This window comes from Equus przewalskii, chromosome 8 (assembly GCF_037783145.1).
Source record: "Equus przewalskii isolate Varuska chromosome 8, EquPr2, whole genome shotgun sequence".
NCBI classification, from domain to species: Eukaryota; Metazoa; Chordata; class Mammalia; order Perissodactyla; family Equidae; genus Equus; species Equus przewalskii.
Genome location: NC_091838.1, coordinates 6,741,987 through 6,766,271, shown reverse-complemented (window position 1 = coordinate 6,766,271; position 24,285 = coordinate 6,741,987). Strand labels below are relative to the sequence as shown.

Sequence of the window (24,285 nt, the reverse complement as noted above, 5' to 3'; positions counted from 1 at the left end):
ACGACCACCTGAGAGCCCTTCAAGGAGCATAAAAATTCCACAGTTGTAAAAAGCAGATACCATCCTCAATGAACATTTGCCATATTTCTATACTACACATTCTTGAATAACCTTTGATGTTCTATTTATTTCAAAGAAGACAGGTTTTTTTTGACCCAGTTCGCATCACTGATTAGAGATATTTTAGCTGCCAGATAAATAAATCTTCATTGAATCCAATTTATGGGATCCAAGAGCAATTTATGGATCGATCTAGAACTATACGGGGCTTAGCTGGTTTTGTGAAAATACTGTAACACAACAGTGAAAGAAATCAATAAAGATTTAGTAAGGTTTTCACTCTTTGAATTGGCTTAAAAACAGGTTCTGACCCATTAAAAAGGCCTTTAACATTTTTGGAGTTGAAATATTGCACTTCACTGTCTCTGGTTCTTCTCTTGACTTGACCCGTCACATTGATTAAGTATGTCTTTCTCCTGGACAGCTGTGAAGATGTCTGGCCACCACTGCCAGGCTTTGTCAGCCTCTTCAGCTGATGACACCAGAATTCTGCCAATATACACACATACTCACAAGCAGTGAGCTTTTCCCTACTTAGATTATCATTCTGCAAAAGGGAAAAAATGCATAACATGTAATCTTTGTGAATACAATTTCGAGGCTCATTTGATACTCTTCAAAAGTTGGTAGTTAAAGAATTTGGCTGACACTATGAAAAACAGTGTGGAGATCCCTCAAAAAATTAAAAATAGAACTACCATATGATCCAGCCATTCCACTTCCGGGTATTTCCCCAAAGAACATGAAAACACAAATTCAAAAAGATATGTGTACCCTATATTCACTGCAGTATTATTCAAAATAGCCAAGACATGGAAAAAACCTAAGTGCCCATCAATGGATGAATGGATACAGAAGATATGGTACATACACACACACACACACACACACACACAATGGAATACTACTCAGCCATAAAAAAGATGAAATCTTACCATTTGTGACAACATGGATGGACCTTGAGGGTATTGTGCTAAGTGAAATAAGTCAGATGGAGAAAGACAAATATCATACTATTTCACTCATACGTGGAAGATAAACAAACATCTAGACACAGAGAACAGATTGGTGGAAAGGGGAGATGGGGGGATGGCAAAAGGGGTAAAGGGGCACATGTGTACGGTGACAGATGGCAACTATACTTTTGGTGGGGGACACGATGTAGTCTCTACAGAAGGTGAAATATAATGATGTACACCTGAAATTTATATAACATGATAGATCAATGTTAACTCAATAAAAAGAAGAATTTGGCTGAAAATCTGATTTCTAATATATGTAAGAAAAAGTTAACTGCTTCCATTTATTGAACATCCGCTGTTTGACAGTTACTTTTTAATTTGGAGCCTCACCTAGAAAAATCAAGTCACACTTAACTTATTCTTCATAGGATTGCTGTGAGCTATAAAACACTGTATAAATGGTCATAATTCTTTTCCCTCCATATCCTCACTACTTGCAATGTGACTCTGTATAGATCGTTCCATCAAGAAATGGTGCCTATTTCTCTACCCTTAATTCTCGGCTAGCCTTGTGACTCACTTTGTCCCATGGAATGCAGTGGAAGCAACAGTGTGTCAATTCTGAACCCAAACCACATGCTTTTGCATGCTTCCACTCTCACTCTTGAAACCCTGATGATCCTCTATGTGAGTAAGCCCAGACTAGCCTGCTGGATGAGAGGTACATAGCCCAGGTGTCCTCATTGTCCCCAAACAGCCAACTGACAGAAGTAGACACACGTAGACAAATGCATGATCCCAACCAAAACCAGAAGAGATGCCAAGCTGAGCCAGCCCAAACTATAAACCCACAGAATCAAGAGCTAAGTAAATGGCTGTTTGAGCTGTAGGGTGGTTTGTTATGCAGCAAAAGCTGACTGATACAGAAGGCACTCTTGTCTTCACAGTACTAAAGAGAGGCACAGAAGGGTTAGCAACTCATCCAAGGTCATTCATTGGTAAGTAGGAAAGCTACCAGGTTACTATATCTTCCTTAAGGGCCCATACTCTTAGTCACTCCACTGTCCTGACTCTTTGATGTACATGTTGGGTGCCTCACACATGCTCTGTGTTGGGCTAGATATATTTCCTACATTTAGGGAACTTACAATGTCCATTTTGTTTTTCACTAAGAAAACTGTAATTTGAAAGTTTTGTTCATGTTATTCCTTTTCCCTAAAATGCATTTTTTACTTATTTTCCACCTTTAAAATCTGCTCAAATGAAACCATCTCTCAGAAACCTCTCTTAATGTCCCAAGACAGAATTAGATTTCCCATTGTGGTTGACTGCAAAAACCACCAGAACTGCTCCCTCCTTCCTTTATCCTCACCCTTGTGATGTGACTTTTCAGTACCATCCACCAAGAGATGCAATCTATTTCCCTACCCCTTGAATCTGGAGTGGACTTGTGACTGGCTTTGGCCAAGAAATGTGGCAGAAGTGATGGCGTGCCAGTTCTGAGATTAGGCCCAAGGTGCCTGCATACTTTCATCCATTCTCTAGGGAACTCTAATTCCGCCATGTGAACAAGGATAGGCTAGCCCTGCAGAAGGATGAGAGACCACATGGACCGGAGCTCCATCAGCTAGGTTGTCCCCGCTGAAGCCCCCAGACACGTGAAAGCCCAGCCAAGATGAGCAAAGCCCAACCACAGCTGAGCAGTGTTGCATGTGGGAGCCTAGCTGAGACCAGAGGAGTTGCCAGCTGAGGCCAGCCTAAACTGCCAACTGCAGAATCAAGAACTAAATAAATGATCCTATTAAGTCATTAAGCTTGTTAGGAAGCAAAAGATAACAAATACAGATCCGTTGTACTCTTCCGGCATTGTTAAACTTTTGGAATAGCACATCTATTAGATAAATGTTCACTGAATGAACGATTAAATATTCAATTACACTGAGATAAGAGTTCTCTATCAAAACGGAACTCTGACTTTTTATTTTTATTTGGAAGTGCATACCTTCTTTCTTCCCTGGCTGTGAGACAGAGCGATGTTGAGCACAGGGCCTCATACACAGAAGGTGAGCTCCATAAATGTCAGTGCGCATGCTGGATGGGAACAAAGATGCCAAAAAAGCAAAAGCCAAAGCAAACAGTCACATGGAGACACGCAGGAGATTTTCCCTAACTCCTTTAAAAATCAGGACAAATTCTCCTGGCATTTGCGAGGTGAAAATTTAGGGCAAAGAACATGCTTTTTTTCTTTTTTCTTTCTTAATATGGGCAAGCTTCTCTCTCTTTGAAAGTATACACTCTTTAAAGGACCCAAAGCTACTCAAGTCACCCAAAGAGTGGGAGAGTTCCAGAATAGAAAGATCATCTCAAGATGCATTCCCCACTCTTCCTCAAGGTGTGTAGTTCTCAACTTTGGCTGCTTGTTGTAAGCACTCGGGGAGTTTTAAAAAATGCCTCCAAAGATTGGTTTAAGTAGTTTGGGGTGCCACCTGCCCATGGGGATGTTTGAAAGCCCTTTGGGTGATTTTATTGAATTGTCAAAGTTGAGAACCACTATTCAACCGCTCCCCAGAGCGTCTCAACCAGTCAAACGGTTATTATTGGATTTAACTTTCAAGGCAGATCTAAGAAAACTTTCTTTCTTTATATGCCTTTAATCAAAACCCAGCAGTGAAATACTATAGCTAGAAGTAATTTCTTATAATGGACAATGACTGGCTCAAAAGGAATTACGAAATAATTATCAGATGAGTAACTTCCTGACGATTAACTCGACAAACATAATATGAAGACAAGGCAGGATCTTAAATGTCTTAAAGGCCTTACGCATAATTAGGTATTTCTAAATTTTATTGTCCTAAATTAAATTACCATGTAATGCTATAAATTATATTCAATAATAAATTCAAGCTAAGTTGTACAATCTGAAAACACATTAAGCTGAAATTTCTCTGTTTGAAAATGTACCTTATCATATGAATAATAATACTTTATGACAAATTAAGGTATAATTTAAAATTTTAATATCATTTTGAGTTCAGATTCAATGTGGTCTTGTCTTCTTAATGCGTAAGTGCCTCTCATATAGCAACAGCGTGCTTTCCAGGGACTGTTTCCTTTTTGGCAGAATTCAAAAGTGCTGGAAAATAATGAATAATCTTATGCTATAAACTATATAATGCATGCAAATTGCTTTAGTGCCAAAATTTCATCCTCAATAAATTCCATAGCTGCAATCACAAATAGCTCCCCAACACATATCCGGAAAGTCAGAATTTTCTAAGCCACAGATTCCCCGAGAGAAAGATCTGGTTTGACCCTCTGATTTCATAGAAACAGAAAATCAGTTCCAGAGAGGTTACACATGTCAAGCAAAGCCCTCAACACTGAGAGGCTGGGAGGTGAGCCCCAGATGTCTGAGCCTCCACCCTCTCGCCTCTCTAGAGATGGACACAGGGAAGACAGCAGCCGAGTGTGCTCCAGCCCTGCAGAAACAGTGGCTGGAGTTAGCATCGATGGCTATGCTCAGGAGGGTTTTGGCAATAGGAGAAGTAGTTACCACTTTCTACTCCAGTTCTTCTTATCACAAAACAGACTGGAGTGAACTCTAGCCATTGAATACATTAGTTCTAAATATAGTTACTGTGTATTTTTCTAGTCTATTACTTTTTTTTTACATTAACATGGTTCACTTGTTATAATTAATGAAACAATATTGATACATTATTATTAACTAGAGTCCAAACAATTCAGATTTCCTTAGTTTTTACGTAGTGTCCTTTTTCTATTTCAGAATCACAACTAAGATACTGTATTATATTTAGTTTGCTTTATTTTTCATTAATTCAACTTTGTGTGTGTGTGTGTGTGTGTGTGTGTGTGTGTGAGAGAGAGAGAGAGAGAGAGAGAGAGAGAGTGAGAGAGAGACTGAGAGAGACAGAATATGAATCTCTCTCTTCTTCTCACCAGCCAATAAAGGGCAAAATCCTGCAAATTACTATTCTCATATTCTCTAATGTAAAAGAAAAGGGCATATGTTAATGAAGTAATCTGCAGTTTTAATTATGAGAAAACACTGTGGATAAGAGGAAGGTTAGGTTAAAAATAATCTGACGTTTGGAGGGACCTAGAAACACGGTCTCTGATTTCAACATGGATTAACAAAATCTAAAAAGCAAGGGATGGGGCAGAAAGTGTGAGAATTTAGAGTGATAAAAGGCAGTTCATACAGAACTACAGTAATGCAGAAAAAGGAAGTAATATTGCGCAATTTGTCATTATTTACTTTAGGGGAGTTTGCTTTTTTAAAATCCACAGAAACGCAGCTACAGTTTGCTTGCCAATATTTGTATAAAACATTTTCCAAACAAGACTGATTCATCTTACTCTGAAATGAATTGTTAGATCACAACAGAGAATGTTAAAGAGTTTGCGTCCCTTATAGAAATGCCAAACATTTTACTCTGCCTGGTGCTGTACTAAAAATAGGGAAATTCAAATGCTAAAAATGTTCTTCAAGTTGCCAAACATAGTTCCTTAGCATCTACTTCCTAGTACAAATGCCTCGTTCTTCCAAAGTTTGAAAATGAAAGCTACTTACAATTCACAGAGAAATGTCAGCGTACATCAATTAATTACCCATAACAGATATTTCATTTATGTATATTTCCTTTTCCTTATATCATAGGCATTGAAATGCTTCTTTAGACTTTTACTGAAGTTTTATTAAAGAGCAGTTACTCTCCTGACAGCTGGACTTTTAAATTAACAATCAGAATAGCCAAGCAACATTAATATTGTTGGAAAATAATGATGCTGATTTAAATCTACTTGAAATCTGTTAGCTGCGTTTGGATGTAACAGATGTAAAATTTATTTACTGTAATAAAAATAAATTAATAGTAAAGCCAGAACATGAAAATTAATAAGCCTACCAAACAAGATGGTACAAATAATACCCCAATGTCTGAGAACACAAGGAAATTAAACTCTAAGAAAATTTAACTGATTAAGAAAATAGGACTTCTTAGGCAGAAATCACCTTTTGTTGTAAAAAGAAAAATAAATAGGAGAAATGTCATTGACTTATGATTGGTATTTCAATATAGTATATGTATCCATGTATATCTTGCAATTCGTAAAGAGAATATAAATAGTATATAGATTTGGGTACCACATTCGAGGTTGGCATTCATTTGAAGAGGTGATCACTGAATTTCTCTGAGCGAGGACAGGAGACTACATGAGATGCTCATGTGATGTGTCCTGAGTGAGGTAGGCAAGAGTGGTTTCATAACACTTTCTTCTAATCAACTGACTCTACCATTGGCCTTTAATCTTCCTTCTGCAACTCACCAGACCTCATATTATCCAATTAGCAATCATCTCCTCGAGAATAGCAAGACTCGTAAACTGAATACAAATAATTATTACACCATCTTTTCCGGACTTCATTAAAGGCTTCACCTGTTTTGACTTGCATAGTGATATTTTTGCAAACTTCCATGGGAGCTATTTCAATTATTTAAAAATTTTATAATATATAAGAAAGAAGCAACTTAAGTAAAATTATTTGATTTTGGGTAAATTATTATAAAAGATTATATTATCAAGTTCATTTAAATGCAAACTTTAATAATTCTATTTTAACTTTTTCCTATTTAACAAGTGGTGTGCTCTTAATTAACTTTAAGTTCGTGATCTAACAAAATGGATGAATTGCAGACACTTTTGAAATGGCATACTGATGTATGATTGATTTGGGGACCAAATATATGTTTCAAACTACACTTAACATGATATCAAAATAGATAATAATTGTTTTCGCTAACGAGCGTTTGGATGTCTTGCATTTTGGACAAAAATAATCAACCTACAATAATTGTTATGTTTATTTACAAAACAACGAGACAAGACAAAAAGTTTTAGGCCGCTGTTTGTAAGCATGTCTCTGCAATTAATATATATTTTGTTTGATTTGTGTTGTCAGCTTATCAGGAGGAGTATAAGGACATATTGTTAAGGGTATGGATGATGTTTATTTTTAATAAATAAAAAGCCAAATTGCATATGATCATCACTTTTCTTTTTTTCACACTGAATTTTATACCACACAGATATCTTATTAGGCTAATATGAAACTTATCAAATATATTAAGATATTTAAGATTTACAAAAAGTATAATACAACTGACACCCGTGTAACCACTATCCAGTTTAGGAAATAAAACATTACCAACATTATGAAAAGTATATAAGAATTTTGGCCAGATGACTGCAGCTTATAACCTCATAACATCAATGCTTCTTATGCTTACTGTCTCACTAATCAGATATCCATTATATGTATAAAATAACAATCCACGACCAGTTATCAAAACTGACTAAAACCGCATGGGGAGCTCGCAGTGTTTACGTGAGTCATAGCATGTCTGCTCATCTGACTGTCACTAAGAGCTCAGTATGCCCTAAGACGTCCTTGAACAGTATTATTTTCTTTAAAAATATTTAAGTAATCATTTTACTTACTAATAATTTAAAAATAGAACCTGGATTTGAAGCTTTACCACCCTGGACAATCTAAAAGCCCCAGGATACGTCTGAAGCCCAAAGATCTTGGGAGGCGGCAGTAGGGAAACCCTGACGGAGGTGATGACAAATGGTAAGAAGTTAGAGATGGACCGGCAAGGGGATGAGGATCTGGAAAACACAGAATGGATGGATGTGATGATGATGGACAAAGGAGGTCACGGAAATGAGCTCTATAGACACCATCCACCCCGGAAATGCAAGTCAGACCTTGGGCCTCCCATCACATGGCCCTCCGGGTCCTGGAGAATACCTGAGTCCAGAGAGTCGAGACCCAGACGTCTCACACACACCAAAGCTGAGCTGGTCTATAAGCTGAAATGGGTTAATACATAAGGATGAGGTGTTCACAGCTACCTAGGAAGCACATTTAGGAAAGTTCCACACCTTTTTGGTACTGGCCTGTCACAGAGCCAAAATTTCTGCCTAAAAGACCAAAAAGGCCGCAGAATTTAAAAACCATGAGAAAAATTTGGTCTCAAAACTGGGAATAGTTGTTTTTCCAGGGAAAATTTATTTGTTTTTAGCTTAGGACCCCATTAATCAGGAAGCTAGGATTATAGTTCTCTTTTCAAACTGTTCTCTTGAAAGCATGAACAAAATTTGGTTCTTTCATATCAACCATAACGGATTTCACAGAATTCATTCTTCATACGAACCTCCCTCCTTCCTCGTCTTTCCCACTTTCTATTCCCTGTGCCTCATTTTACCCTCACTCTTTTTAACTTACTCTGTCTTTTTTTTTTTATTAAGATTTTATTTTTTTTCCTTTTTCTCCCCAAAGCCCCCCCAGTACATAGTTGTATATTCTTCGTTGTGGGTCCTTCTAGTTGTGGCATGTGGGATGCCGCCTCAGCATGGTTTGATGAGCAGTGCCATGTCCGCACCCAGGATTCGAACCGACGAAACACTGGGCCGCCTGCAGCGGAGCGCGCGAACTTAACCACTCGGCCACGGGGCCAGCCCCCTTAACTTACTCTGTCTTGATGTGTTGTGTATTGTGTCTTCTTAAATGCCCCTTTGGAGCAAGTTAGGATATAAACAAACAGTTAGCAGCTTATAAAGATGAAAAGAGCTTGGAGATAATCCAGTTCTATCCTCCACATTCTTCGGATGAGAAACCTGAGGTTTCAAGGTCCAAATGATACTGGTTTAAAGATGGGCTGGAATTTAGGGATCCCAAATGCAGCTGATTGATTTTTCCTCCATCTCCTCCATACCTGACTGCCTGCTATGACATTAGGGTCTCTCGCCTCTCCTCTTCTTAAGACAGCACTGCCCAAGTGATGTGGCTAGACATTTCTCCCCATCTGAGACAATAAAAATTTAGGAAATTCTGCATTCTGCACCTCGCTTTGGAGAGTCACAAGGACGTTCTGAGAAACCTGCAATAAGTAAATCAATTTAGTTTCATTTAACCCCTGTCTCCCAAATGTATCTCACCATAAATAAAACCTTTTTTCTTTTCTCTTTTAGTGGCATGGGGGGGCGGGGAGTGGCACCCATTTGCACCCTCAGGGCACACTTTAGGAAGTGCTGGGTTAAGGCAGGACTCCAGAAGGCAGCTGTCTAAATCCCCATGGCAGGTGGGAGAGAAGAATGGTCAAATGTCCATCTCATTGACACATCACCCTGAATAGTGGCTTCTCTCAATGATGGCAAGTCGGGCAACACCACTGGTCTCAGGGCCATTGTACATCCAAAGGTACCGGACCCATCCCAGGAAAAAGGCATTGAGGAAGAGGGAGAGCAAACCTCCTTGGCCTTTCTCCCAGTGCCGCTGGGGTGATCCCATGTGGGCAGGCTGGGGAGTACAGTGCACCTGAGAGCCTTGGGATGCAGTGCCTGGAACCCTCTGTTTACCACACAGCATTAATCTGCACCCACTTCGAATTCTAGAAGGAGAGAAATTACAAATTCTACTTCCACTGATGTAAATGCCAAAAGACCACAGGTTTACAGTTCCAAAACCAAGAACGTAACATGGCGTGTGTACCTCTGTGGGGCTGGCACGTGCGTTCACAGACCCCAAAGGGATGCGACAGTTAAGCAAGCTCTGGTGTGGTCCAGGAGGCACCTGTGGTTGGGCGCGTGGAGCCCTAGCCTAGACTCTGGTGCAGATGGCCCAGATGTCAATGCTGTCTACCCTTACCACCTGTGGGACCTCGGACAAGTTACTCACCCTCTCTGAGCTTCAGTTTCCTCTTCAGTAAAAGAGAATAACAATAACAGCAGCAGGGCAGTCCAGTGGATCACATGATTTAATATTTGCAAAGTGGTTAGATCAGTGCTTGCCTCACAGCGAGCACAGCGTGTTTGTTAAGTAAAATGGTGCATTAAGTGTTTACTCCAATTTCCCTCTACTGCTCTACGTTTCCTTTCATAACAGACAGAGATGACACACATCATTGGTAAAACCAGGGCCCTCACCCTTCTGACTTTACGACGGCCAGGCCCGACTAGTTACAGGGATACAGATAAGGCCAGACCAGACAGCCTAGCTGCCTGTGAGCTCCCACTGCTCTCTGGCGGGCTGTGGTTGCATGCTATGGAGAGCAGGCTGTCACTAGCATGTTAATGATGAGGCCATGTACAGTGGTTACCAGGGATTCCAGAAGAACAGGAACAAGAAGGCAGGATGGGAGGCAGGGCTGCCAGCATCTCAGATGGGCCAGCGAGGACCCTGCAAATGGCGTCCTCCAGGGCTCGCGGGTCCTCTGCCGCGGACAGTGCCTCCGAGGAGCCCTGGAGCGCAGGAGCTCAGCCTTGCCTCCCTGGGTGGCTCGTAACTCCCTCTTAACTCAGTTGTTTCACATAATCAAACAAAAACCACTTTAAAAACGGATAAAATAAAAGCACCAAATAGATTGAAGCAGCGAAAGAAAATAGTTTGGTAATACCTCAGTTAATTTTTCTTGGTTTCCTTGCTCTTTACTTGAAAATATCACCGTATAAATATATCTTACACATTTTTAAAAGGTTAACAAACACATATCTTTATAGATGGCCAAGTACATTTTAAAAGACTGAGAAATTTAAAAGCAACAAAGCAGATGATGTACACGAATGACGTCACACGCGGTGGAGTAAAACATCTGCTTTAGGTGCATACGACTAACAATCCTTATATGGGTTACATAAAAAGCTGAGAAGGGTCTGCAATAATCTAATGACCAACTGCATACTGATGACATCACAACTGTAATTTTAGAAATCTCATAATTTACATGATATACTTCTTGTAAAAATACGCAGAGAGATCCTCTTACAAATACAAGCCAAGACTGGGCAATATGATAAATCTCTCTCTGAGCATAAGGACGAGGGGCCCTTGAACTTGGCCGGGAACGGCCCCACCACCTGCTCTCGGGACTCCCCTGGTCCCTGGCTCACGTGCTCTGTCTGTGAACACAGCAGCCTGCAGCCTGCCGACATTTTTTTCTGCTCTAGGAAGAAACACACACGCACACACATGGTTTCCCCGGACACCAGGCTATCAGGGACCATCGGATCTTGCAGTTCCTGTGCTTGGGGAGGGGGAGGGGGGTCCCAGAGACTTAAGGAGCAGGAACGCTGAGCCTTGGTCACGGTTTACATTTCTGCCAGTTCAGTTTCCAACACAGAGTTTGCAAACTGCTTCGAGTCTTTGCTTTTACAGTGGCTGCCTTTAAAGTTCTGAGCATTTTGGGCGTGGTGCCCTCTCACGCTGTCCCTAGCACTGTACCTCTTACCTCCAGACACGTCATTTAATATCTTTCTTCTGTTATCTTAGGCAGCTCACACTGGCTTCTGTGAACCACCAGATGCCGTGCAGAGGTTATTTTTCATTTATACAGACACGTGAATCTAACGCACAGGGAGGGATCTCAAAAGCAGCTCTCGTGTGTTTATAAAGCACTTCTGAACTTTCACGATTTAATTCTTGTTACTGCAGTATTTTAGCTAGGCACACTGCTATCTCAAAGACTTTTTTCATGTAATACATGCATGACGCAATGTGAAGGAAAACTATTTCCCCAAATTATGACTTGCAGCCACAGTAATGAGAAGCTATTAAAAAATATTTCTAAAAAAATCTCTTGGCTGATGTATTGCTTAGGATTTCGAGATTCCCCACTGCTCTGCTATTTTCCCATTCTGTATGCACAGCACAGATTCCTGCCAAGCCTATTACAGTGAACAAACAATGTCTTCTCTGTCAGGACAGAGAATGAATAGTATCACAAAATTCTCCTCTAATGTAAAGCTCCCCCCCAACACCTTCAGAGAAGGGCCAGAATGAGGACTGATGAGGAAAACACTACCCTCCCGGCGACAATCTGAAATCGCACGCTAGCAAGTTAAGTCATGTCAGCTACATTGTAACTGCTAAGCAGAGAAAGTTGGCAAGCTTACTTTCTTCTAAATTGGATAGTATATTTTTGCATTTCCGTGTGTAAGTGTACACGAATATCTTTATCAGGAAGGAAGGAGGCGTTTCATCAGACATAATTTTAGGGCTTAGCAAAAACAGCTTTTAGCTACAGACTGAGCAGCAACAGGGGAACTTCATGACACAGCAATTTGTGTTAAAATATTGGCAGCTAATTCATGAATGCTGAAGCTGACTGTGAATTCAGCTGCTTCTGTTAAGGCTTTATTCCCACTATGCTCATGATTCATAACAAAAGTGCCTGGAGTTACTTCTCTGAAACATACAGTATAATGCGGACAGACTTCCCTTTGGGGCCTCTTTCTCTCTCTTATTCATTCTCTCTCTCATATTCATTCATTCTCTCTCTCTCTCTCATATTCACTCTCTCTCTCTCACAAACACACACCTCCTCACCTCCTCCTAACAGAGGCATTAAGGATATAATCTTCTGAAAGAAGAACTCCATGAAGGATTTGTCACCAACCAATGAAAGCTTACTTAATAGGTGCTTTCATAAAAGAAGAACACGGATTTCTTGAAAATCTTCCATATTTGTAAATCTTAGTTGGTCTAAAATACTATGACTCAGAGTTTTTTTTTTCCTGGTGACATGAATACAGCATATCTTCTATTTTAACCTTTAAAAGGAATTACCCAACGCCTTCCTCTTAGAAGAAGAAATGCTATTTTTGGAATCACACCACACTGCCTTTTGATTTCATGAATATCTGAGAGAGCAACAAGCAGAGAAAAAATATGGCTTCCCCTTTCCTTGCTTTTTCCCACACATTTTTAGTACAGCTCAATGAGCTCCAGATTCTGATGGCATTCTCCCGGTAACACATTTAGAAGAGACTGCAGGATATTCAAACAGCTCTGCCCTCTTCTCTCTCTCCCTCTCTTTTCTCTCATATCACTCTGGGTCTGTATTAGACTACACAATTAGGCCTTTGGGCAGTACCACTGCAGTCTGCAGATTCTAAGGATGTGCCCCCTTATTGGTACAACGGTAATATTTACCTTGGAGAAATGTCTGTCGAAATAAATATTCAAAATTCTGGCAATGTACTCCCTTTGAAATGTTGTTTGCTGAGAGTTCTCTCTTCTTTCTTGGCCTATAACCAAAGAGAAAGAAAGTTAGAAAAAAAAGGCAGATGGATATAGACTGTAAAGATACTTGTGGAGTTCACTGTGGAAATGCTAGCAAATTTATGCCAAACACTGAGCTTTATATTCCGTCCTGAACAAAGCAGCTGCAAAGTAGAGGAAAAACTTCAAACAGTAGTGAATAGATGAAAAATTTTCTCTAAAATAACAGCCACGTCAATGTCTAATTAAATACACAATTGAAAAAAATTTATTTAAATACACAATTTGAGTAAACACATCAATTTACTTGCTCTTTCCATAGTTTTCCTAGTTTTATGACAAATAAATCTATGTGTTGTAATATTAGCAATCAAATAACGGTTATCTGAATTTGAGATAAAACAAGTGATTTCTATGAAGCGAGTATTTTTGCTTTTAGGTACAGTAAGCTGGGACTTAACTGTGAAAATGTCTTAATAAAAGGAGATTCTTGGTACAGCACGAATAGTGTGTGACCCGAATGACACGAAGATCCCCTGATCCGAGTCTTCATCCATTCCACTGTGGAAAGGGGGAAGACACACAGAAACGGAGGAGAGGACAGGGATGACCTCCCTCGATTGCCCTCCTGATTCGGCGGCGCTCCTCAGTCCCATCCCATCTCTGGCTTTGCTCTATTTTGGTGCCCAGCCTTTCCTCCATCCTCCTTTCCTCTCCCTTTCTCTTTGCATCCTCTAATAAATATCTCCTGTATTGAACCTCTGTTTTACATAAGACACCATGATAGGTGCAGTGTGAGAGGGAGGAGGGGAGGGGAGGGGGATGGAATGAATGAATGAATGTGTTTATACTCTAAGGAGAATATCTTGGCTGTTGCCTAAGATTCAGAACTTCTCAATTATTTTAACAGACGGAGGTACAATTCCTGATTTGCAATATAACACACTGAGCAGAACGTGAGCCTTCTAGATTTGCACCTAGTGATGTTCTTTTATCAGGACCACAGATCATCACCTTAGACTGAGCGTTGCTTGCTTTCACAGCAGAGTCAGCAGATTATTCATATTATCTTCAGGTACACCTATTGTTTTCCTGACAGTTACCAAGGGAGAAATGGCTGCCTTTTGTTTGCCACTGCATTCAGCTACATTATTATTTTCTTTTTTTAATACATCTAAAAAGATTAGAACGAGACACACAATCACCGGCTGTCTTCCTCCCACCCGACTCCAGGTCTTTCCACTGTCAATCATGCAAACTAAGAGGGCAGGCCTTCACTGGGTGAAGGGCTTGACACACAAGAGCCTTTCCCAAGCCATCTTTCAATCTTTCATTAGATTCCGAACCAAACCTCCTCCTGAACCCCTGCCATACAGATCTGTTTAGATGTGGATGCCAACTGCAAACCTCTCTACTTCCTCGTGCAGTCATGCTCAATCCCAGGGAACTCTTTTGAACTCATTAGAAATATGAGCAAGATTGATTATCTAAATCGAACTGCTACAGTAAAAAGTTAAACTGAAAAGAATAAACATTTTTCTTAAAATGCCAAATCTTATTAATCTGTATTTTAGAAATAATATGTTTGCATATACTTCACATATTACTAGATAGGAGTAAAGAGTCTGATTTAAAAAGTGAACACATGACTTGATAGTTAATTTAATAACATAAGAGTGGCACATAATTTTGTATTTTCAGAAGATGCATTCCATGAGTTAAAAATATTCCAAGGAAACAAGGTAATGTGGTACTTACATAGGACAGACATATAGATCAATGGAATAGAATTTAGCATCCAGAAGTAAACCCATATATCTATGGTCAACTGATTCTTGACAAAGATGCCAAGACTATTTAATGGGGAAAGAATCATCTTTTCAACAAAACGTTCTGAGACAACTGGATAGCCAAATGCAAAAGGAAGAAGTTGGATCCTCATCTCAGACCATATAAAAAAGCTAACTCAAAATGCATCAAATACCTAAGTTTAAGAGCTAAAGCTACAAAACTCTTAGGAGAAAAAATAGGGGTAAATCTTCATGAGCTCAGATTTTGGCAGTGAAGTTTTAGATATAACACCAAAAGCACAAGCAATGAAAGAAAAAACAGATAAATTGGACTTCATCAAAATTAAAAACCCGTACGCTTTAAAGGAGACTATCAAGAAAGGGAAAGACAATTCAAAGAATGAGAAAAAATATATGCAAATCATATCTGATAAAGGACTTTAATCTAGAATATATAAAGAACTCATAACTCAATAATAAAAAGACAACTCAATAAAAAACAGACAAAGGATCTGAATGGACATTTCTCCAAATAAATAAGCAATGGCCAATAAGCACATGAAAAGATGCTGAATATCATTAGTCGTCAAGGAAACGCAACTCAAAACCACAATGAGATACCACTTCACACTCACAAGGATGGCTATAATCAAGAAGTCTAAGATAGTAACAAGTGTTGACAAGGATGTGGAGAAATCGGAACACACACTCTGCTGACGAGAATGTAAAAATGGTACAGCCACTTTGAAAAAAACCCTGGTTGTTCCTCAAAAAGTTAAATACAGAGTTACCACATGACCCAGTAATTCCACTCCTAGATACACCAAGAGAAATGAAAACATATGCCCACACAAAAACTGGTACATGAATGTTCATAGCAGCATTATTCACAGTAGCCCCAAAGTGGAAACAATACAACTGTCCATCGACTGGTGAATGGATAAACAAAATATGAGATATCCATCTAAAAACACATTTTTTTAGCCATAAAATGGAATGAAGCACTGACACATGTTACAATATGGATGAACCTTGAAAACATGCCAAGTGAAAGAAGCTAGTCACAAAAAATCTCCACATATTATGATTCCATTTCCATGAATGTCCAAAATGGGCAAATATATAGGTTGTTTAGGGTTAGGGGATGATAGCTAAGGGGTGTGAGGTTCCTTTTTGAGGTGATGAAAATGTTCTAAAATTGATTGTGGTGATGGTTGCACAACTGTGAATATACTACAAACTATTAAATCGCACACTTTAAATGCATGAATTGTATGGTAGCTGAATTCTATCTCATAACGGTGTTACCAAAAAAAAAAAATATTCCAAGGAATGTGGACAATATAATGTCAGTCATTTTCCAGCTCAATCTGAAAGAAAGATGGCAACTCAAAGTATAATTCTAGTTGGAATCCCTGGGGTCATTGCACTGAAACAGGATTGCCTGGGTCCACTGCCAACTATCACATTCTGACAGAGACAACCTGAGTAAAATTCTGCATGGACCAAATGTTCCTTCAGGTCCCCTTTCATCCTCATGACTCACGTTTGAGTTTTAAAAACCATACCTAGAGGCAAGATATCTACTCAATATGAGACTAGAATCATGATGCTCAACCACTGATTCTCAAATATAAAAAGAAATTTAAAGGCAATCTATAAATCAACCCCAGCGGATACTTGAACCCTTTTGACAATGTCTGGAACACCCAGTTGATAAGTGCAATGTCAAAAGAACTTGGTTAAACGTAACAGTTAGAAGCACTGAGCACTGAATGAATCACTCAATATTCACTGATTGAGTGGATTAATTTGAACATGTCAGAGTAGACTCAAGGATATTGCTATAATAAAGCCACTCTCACTCGCCTGTGTCCCTGAAGACAGAGAAAGGAATAGGACTGCAGGTCGCTCACGATTGCCATATCACCACAGCCAAATGCCATCCAAGTAAACACAACCCTTTATTCGTGCAATAACAGAAACAAACCAATAAACAAAACTTAGACTTGCTAATCCAGCCGATGCTGGAGTCCCTTCCATAATGAAGGGCTTCCAGAAGGAATCCCCTTCTATCTCCAGGAAGTGCTGTTAGGTTTGAACTAGAGGTAAGGAATGCTCTTCTGCATCCCAGTAGCTCAGTGGCTTCAACCTAATTTGAGTCCTGGTTCTAATTTCTCTGGCTATGCAGAACAAGTCCAGTAGTTTCCCTACATGGCGACCTTTCAAATACTTGAAGACACCTATTTAAAGAAGTCCCTCTTCCCTCTCCTTGAGCCTTCCCTTCTCCATTTCAAAGACTATAGTTTTGAGTCCTACCTACCGTAACTCCAACAGAGCACAGAGGCTGTACGGAGAAGGGAGCTGGGAGCTAGCCAGGCCTGCTCACAAGAACAGAGCAGGCTGAGAGCCTGATCCAGCTACAAAGCCCAACCTAGGAACCAGGCATGACATCCAACAGACGAGGTAACCTTGATCTGATTGAGGAAACAATCCTCACCTGGGCTTTGATGACGGTGGTAGGGGAATTCTTGGGGCCCAGCTATCACAGGGAGGCAAAGCTATCGGCAGAGAGCAATAGGCTGGTGAAGTCAGGAAGGTGGTCCATTACCATCATGGAGGTCTGATCACAGCTACAGAATCTAGCCACTGTGCAGTGACTCAGGGTAAGAGACATGATTCTTGAGAAGACCTCCTGGCAAGACGAAGACAGGTCACGGTACTCAAAGTAGGTACTGAGTCCCAGATGCTTACATACACAGGAAGAGAAAGAGCTGAAACTTGGAAGGTCAGGGAGTAAGTATCGTGGGAACCTGGAAATCATTCCTGGGATAACAGATCCTACATCTGGATGGCGATAAAGGCCACTTGGAATGCAACGGTCATCCCAGTGCTCAGCACTGGGGCAGCACCATTCTCAGCATGGTGGAGATTAAAATTCAACAAACCAGTTCAGCCAGCATTGAGCAAGACTCTACTGTGGGCAAGGCACAAACAGAACACGATTAGTGATATGCTCCACTGGACTGTGGGGAGGTCTAAAAATCTTAAGCATTTCCTGCTTTAGTCAGAACAAATTCAGATTTGGGGAGGGCAAGATGACGCATGCAAGGGGAGCAAGAGGGGAGGAGAGCGGGGAGGCAGGAGGAGACCAGCTGGAGGCTAATGCTCTCATTTGTTGGTTGTTCTCTTCAAAATGGTTAAGCTCAAAGGCAAGTCTCCAGAGGAAGCAGCACTTCATCAGTGAAGAGTAGGCCAGGACCCGTACGCGTGTCAGTCTAGATTCTATACTTTTATTTGGAAAGCCTAAGATCACAGAAGATTTTTCACCAGCTACATTACACTCTTGGCATGTACGAATCTTATACTTGACTAAAACAAAGTCTAACCATCTTTCATATGTGCTGCTGCTAACCACATCTCTGCCTACTGCCCATTTGCAATTTAATTGGTGGTAGTGATGGTGGTGAGGTGCCTACATCACCCCTGTGCCATTTCTGCCTCTTAGATTTGGGTCATTGCATTAAATGTCAAGATGTTCTTGATTTCTCTTTCTCTCTGGTTATTACATTAGCATCTCTCCCAGCGTCAGGCCATGCATTTATACACTTGTACCCAAGTGAGGCCTAATGTTGACTAGGACAGGGTTAGCTTCCAATACCAGAAGCCCTTCTCCAGGAAGAGAGCAATTTATTAATCAGTTCCCTCTGGATATACTTACCAACCCAGTTACTAATTCTGCTAATTATACACACCCCCCATTTGTCCAAATGATAAATGTTAGCAATTTGATACCCTTTGGTTAAAAAACAAAACAAAACCAAAACATATCTATAAACGAATGCATACTATTTCTTATTAATCCATCTGAATTCTACAATGGGTTTAATAAATTGTCAATATAATAAAGATCAAGCTCAAAGGACAGACATTTCCTTCCATTAAAATTTCAATATTCAGTCCTTCACAGTAATCATGCAAGAAAATAATACTAGATATGCTCGATGGTACGGCAATTAAAGGCATAGCTAAAGACAATGCGTATGGGCTATGACGTCTGCGCCATGGTGGATTAACAGGACTCACAGTGCACCCTCTGCCCTCCTCCTGGAGGTCTTGTTCACTCGGGCTGCACTTCTCCCCTTGCTAAGCTGCCTCGTGCCTGCTGGCCGCTGGTTCTCCCCACTGTGCCTCTCCTGTCTTCCTCCCCCCAGCTGCTTTAGCTCCCACGGTCAGCCGTCCTGGTATTTACTGAGCTAACAGTTCTAGTCTTCATGCCATCTGATGTCTCCTGCTTCATTTTTCACACACTCTAACAGCTGCAGTCCTTGATGTATGCAAAGCAACAGTCCATCAAGAAAAGAGTGTTTTCTGGGGTTTTATTCTCCTTATGGAGAACAGAAAAATGGAAGAGGCAAGAAAGGAGAGTTCACAGAGGAGCCAAAGAGAGGCCATGATGAAGATAAGATGAAGGCCAAAAAAAAAAAATCGAAATTTTTTTACGCCTCAAAAAGATTATGACACTGGAAAAATAATTCTTTCTGAAAATCCTCTTTGATGGTGCAGTTTATGAAAATAATCCCCGTTCCAAGAACATATTTCTCTTGAATTCTAGGGAGCCAATGATAAAAATCCTTGAACATGTATCTTTATACCATCTACAATATACAGAACCCAAGTAAGCATAGACATAATTATATTACATATATCAAATTATTTACAAATGATATTTTATTAGCAAACCCTTCTTTTTGTAGTATTGTTACCTGTAAAGAGGCTTAAAATGACACGATTTCCTATAAGCCTTATCCGTAAGCATGCTTCCTGTGCGAGGCTTGAACATGAATTCTTTGCAGTTTCAGTATTAACAGAGAAAAAATCAAAATGACCAAAGCACTCAACAGGAAAAACACCCTTTCTTGTTGGCAAAAAATAGAATAGCTTACAATATGCAAATTCAATGTATTTAAGGAAAGTTGCATGCTTCTCAGACATCGGAACATAAAGCAAGGTAGCAAAAACAGTGACATTAAAAAAATTAGCTTCAGAATAAAAATGTTGCTTTAGCAAACAGAAAATAGAGAAATAGACTCCTCTAAGTACTAGTTTATGAATTGGCAGTAAAATATTTTAAAAACCCTTCTTTAGGCAACGTAAATAAACATGGAACAATAACCAGGGCAATCAAGGGGGTCATTCATTCATTCATTCATTTCCTGATTTACTGTTCAATGCTATTTCCTCGCTACAAAGAACAAAAAGTAAATATTACTCCAGTCCTTTCCTCACTGTGCATCTGGGAAGCTGTCTTTTGGACTCGGACTCAGGCTGCCATTTACAGAGTCTGTAGCTTTGGCTTATCTTCGCCTCCTAATGGGTACCTAACCGGAGAGCCACGTGGCACGCTGCCTTCTCCATCACAGAGCCTCAGATCAGCCTTCAGACACTTCCTGATGAGGAACAGCTTCTGTTTTATCTAGTCCTGGGACCACCCAAGGGTTGGTGGAGTTGGAGGGCTGCTGATCGCTGAGTTTTTCCAGAAGTTGTGTGAATGGTGTATAAGTGTGGGCTGGGGGCTTTGCAAGGAAGACCTCCCCTTGCCCAGAAAGCGGAGGAAAGTGTGGGGTCAGACAGTAACTTGAAGTTTGCCCACATACGCCTTTGAGATTCAAAAATTTATAGAAACTTATTTACTGTTATGAGTCCCAGCCACAGAGTAACTTCAGGATAGAAAAGGCCCTCCCTTCTGTTCTTAAGGTTCTGCAGACCTGGCTGTGCTGTGTGTGCTGACCTGAGGCCACGGCTCTGCCTGTGGGGTCAGAGGAGGAGACGCACTTAAGATCTGGTTATTTTCCTGGCAGCTTTCCACATTGCTGAAAGATTGTTGTCTGTAAAGTGTCTGAGTTTCAGAGGGGTGTGTAGGGGTGTGGTGGGGAGGGCGGGGTAGGTTGGTATTTTGTAGATGGACCATATGAGACAAAGCAATTTTCTAGTGTCCCCATTCTTTCTCTATATGTATATATAAGTATATGTATTCCAGACTATAGATCTATATCCACCTCTCTCTCTATTAGCGTGTATAAGAGAGAATACATATTTTATATATATGGAGTAACACACACACACACTTGACTGCTTCAATCTTAAACTTTCACCACTATCTGCAGATGCCACACCAGAACTGTGCCATTGACATCATACCCACATGGCCATTCTCTTACGACCTGGGGCTAGTTTTATGAGATGCTATCATACGTATGACATTTCACTTATTTCTCTGATGGAAAATAACTACTAGATGACTAAGTTGAACTTTACAGAAATTCTGGGACACTTAGTGAGATGTCATGCTCAGTATCCCAGAGAACGTCAAGGAGATTCGTTTGAATGGAAATAACGCACAAACTAATGGATGCATGAGCACACTGGCAGGAGCCTCCCAACGGCCAGTGCTTGGCAGATGTTAGCTCTTTCATGATTCGTAAGACACGGTGTGTTCAGCAGAATGGAAGGGAGCAGGATGGACCCCAGTCTACCAAGCGACATCTCTGCAGGGTGGCCACATTTAGAATACTGTACTTGGCATGTGTGTGTTTGCACGCCAGTGTGCTACCTTTCTGAGCCTGTTACGGGTTGAATTGTGTACCCCCCACAAATTCATATGTTGAAATCCTAAGCCCTGGGACCTCAGAATGCGACCTTATTTGGAAATGGGGTCATCACAGATATAATTAGTTGAAGTGAAGTCATACTGCAGTAGGATGGGCCCCTGATCTAATATGATTGGTGTCCTTATGAAAATGGGAAATTTGGACCCAGAGACTCACACAGGGAGGATGCCACATGAACACTGGAGTAACGCTGCCACAACCCAAGGACGTACCAGCAGCCAGGAGAGAGGGCTGGAACAGACCCTTTCTTAACACCTTAAGAAGGAGAAAGGCCCTGCTGACATCTTGATCTCAGACTTCTGGCCTTCAGAACTGTGAGGTGATAAATTTCTGATGTTGAAACCACTTAGTCTGTAGCATTTTATCATGACAACCCCCGGAAACTAACACAGAGCCAGCACATGAAAAAATGGTCAAGTTCTCTAACATTAGTCTTGACTTCAAGGCACAGAGATGAGGGGGAGCAAGGTAAGCTCATTACTTTACATTTCTCTTATCAAGAAGTCTTACACATCAGCCCAGCCACTATTCTGAAGTTATCTCTTAATTTTATAAATTCATGTGAATGCTGAAATAACATAGAAGTTCACATAACTCAGGACACAACTTCAAAGGGGGAATTTGTATTTTTAAACATTGTTTTCTGTAATAGATCGAGGGACTAATAACCAAAACAACATGAAGCAGAGTTAAAGAGAAAACTTTCAATAGTTTTCTTTAATTGAGAGGCAAGTCTTGAAAGGATGCCTTAAGAATTTGGACTGACCAAAATTTCTAAGGAATTTCTTTGCTTTATTGGGACATATTACACTTAGATTGATATGATAGAACATTTAATTTATTTTCTTTGACTCCTCTGCTTGGTTAATTCATGCTTTTCTTTGACTTTGAAAGGTCACTCAAAATTCATGCTTAAAAGTCCGCTCTGCTTCCCCGTCCACTGTTCTGCTGTTTAGCACTTGTGCATATTTCAGAGTTGGGTTAATATAATTTTAGAGTTAAAAGCAAAATACACAATTTTTTAGCTCAACTAATTTTAGCAATAAGGAAACCGATCCCCAGCTGTGATCACACCCTTCTGGGTTTGAGCCATGAACATAACCCAGGCCACTTTTCATTACCTTCTGCTCTGTGGCGGTGGCTTCACCATGTTTCACAGATGCTACCGGTGTGTGTTTTCCCTAATCAGATGATTTGGCCTCAAGGCTGGTACCATTTTCTTTTTTTTTTTAATCTTACCCGAAGATTCTCCTGCAATGTCACATCCAGAGCAGGCATATCAAAATGCTTCTTTAAATACAGATTATTTATGATATCGCTAAGTGTCCATAAGGAGATATCAGCAAGTGACGGTACATGAATGTTCTTTAGCACACTGTTATTTTTTTAAGGTCTCTTCCATTTATTTAACACCTACGGTGCATTTCCTTTAACCTGACCGTAGAACTAAACGGCATTATGTATAACTCAGGTTTTATTTTCCTAGTTGTTTAGATTTCCATACTACTGGCATTTTGAGTGAGATGTGAAATGTGAGCTCTACTACTGTGGTCCTTTGTCTGGCTGTCTGGTCAAAGAAGGAACATGAGCCCATCTGATCGACTGAGTAAGACAGGAAGCAGAAAGAGAAGGAAATAAGAGAGAAAAACAGGCTTTAAAGATTTGGAACTCCCTCGGACAAAGACACGATCTCTATTATAGTTGGTAAAAATCACCAAACAAATGCTGCAGGAGGTAATACGGTGGCATCTTAGCATATAAAATGGAAACAGCTGAGTGCAGTTTCCATGTCAATCTGCCCTAGCAGAGAAATGAAGATGACACAAAACATCCGTGAACCTAACTGGGAGAGCGGGAAGCAAGAAAAACAGGAGCAGCTTCATCACTGCAGAATTACATCTTTTTTGGTCTGTCATCAACAGGTGTTGCCATGGTAACTATCCTGTAGTTAAGACGTAGTAGAGGTGAGAAAATCCATACAAAACCACCATAGAGGGAAACATAAGAAAGGTGTGCTGTAGCCAAACTAACCTCAGCCCTGATAGAACGAGCGACTAGAGACTCGCTCCGCCACTCACCAGGTGCTCATGTGGTCGAATCGGAGGCTGCAGGGGAGAGGGGGTCTCAGCCCAGGAGCACGGTCCTTGGAGGAGCCAGAGACTCTTGGGGGGCTGTTGTGGCTCTCAATTTATCTTAGGTGCTAATTTACATCCTCACTCCCACGTGTACAGTTGAGCTTTTTGATGACTTTAGGGGGAAGGTTGCAGCTGTGTAACGTTATGTCTGGAAATTCTAGGAAGTGAATATCTATCAGTGACTGACTTCCTTACTTCACTTCTACCTCTCACAGGCAGTATATTTAGTAACAATTTCTCTGCTTTCTTCCTTCAGATGGAGAAGCTAGGGTTTGCACACGATGAATTAGTGAAATAATTAAAAGCTATTTCTTCCTGTGAACAAGTATAGCCAATATCTGTGGCCCTGGTACCAGGAAATACCCCGGAGCCTGGCTAGGATCAGAACCCCATTTCTATGGTCCTTCCTCCATCGCTCACAGCTTATGACAGTCTTCCATATATTGAGCACCACGAATGCTGAAATACTTATTATTTCTGAAGTTAAATTCTGCATTTTTATTTTGTAAACTATTGTTGGTGCCCTCTCCAAAAAGGGCACAATCTATCACCTTTATTTATGAAGATTTTTATTGTTGT

The 24,285-nt window shown here is 40.4% G+C and overlaps 1 protein-coding gene across 6 annotated transcripts in view; it reads right to left on the bottom strand.

Moving 5' to 3' along the window:
• Positions 1 to 24,285, bottom strand: part of PAG1 (phosphoprotein membrane anchor with glycosphingolipid microdomains 1) — a 129,758-nt gene that overhangs the window by 36,173 nt on the left and 69,300 nt on the right. For all 6 annotated transcript variants that reach the window (XM_070630377.1, XM_070630375.1, XM_070630373.1 and 3 more), the window contains one exon: positions 13,042 to 13,136. The gene's annotated coding sequence lies outside the window, so the exon portion shown is untranslated. The remainder of the gene's footprint in view (positions 1 to 13,041; positions 13,137 to 24,285) is intronic.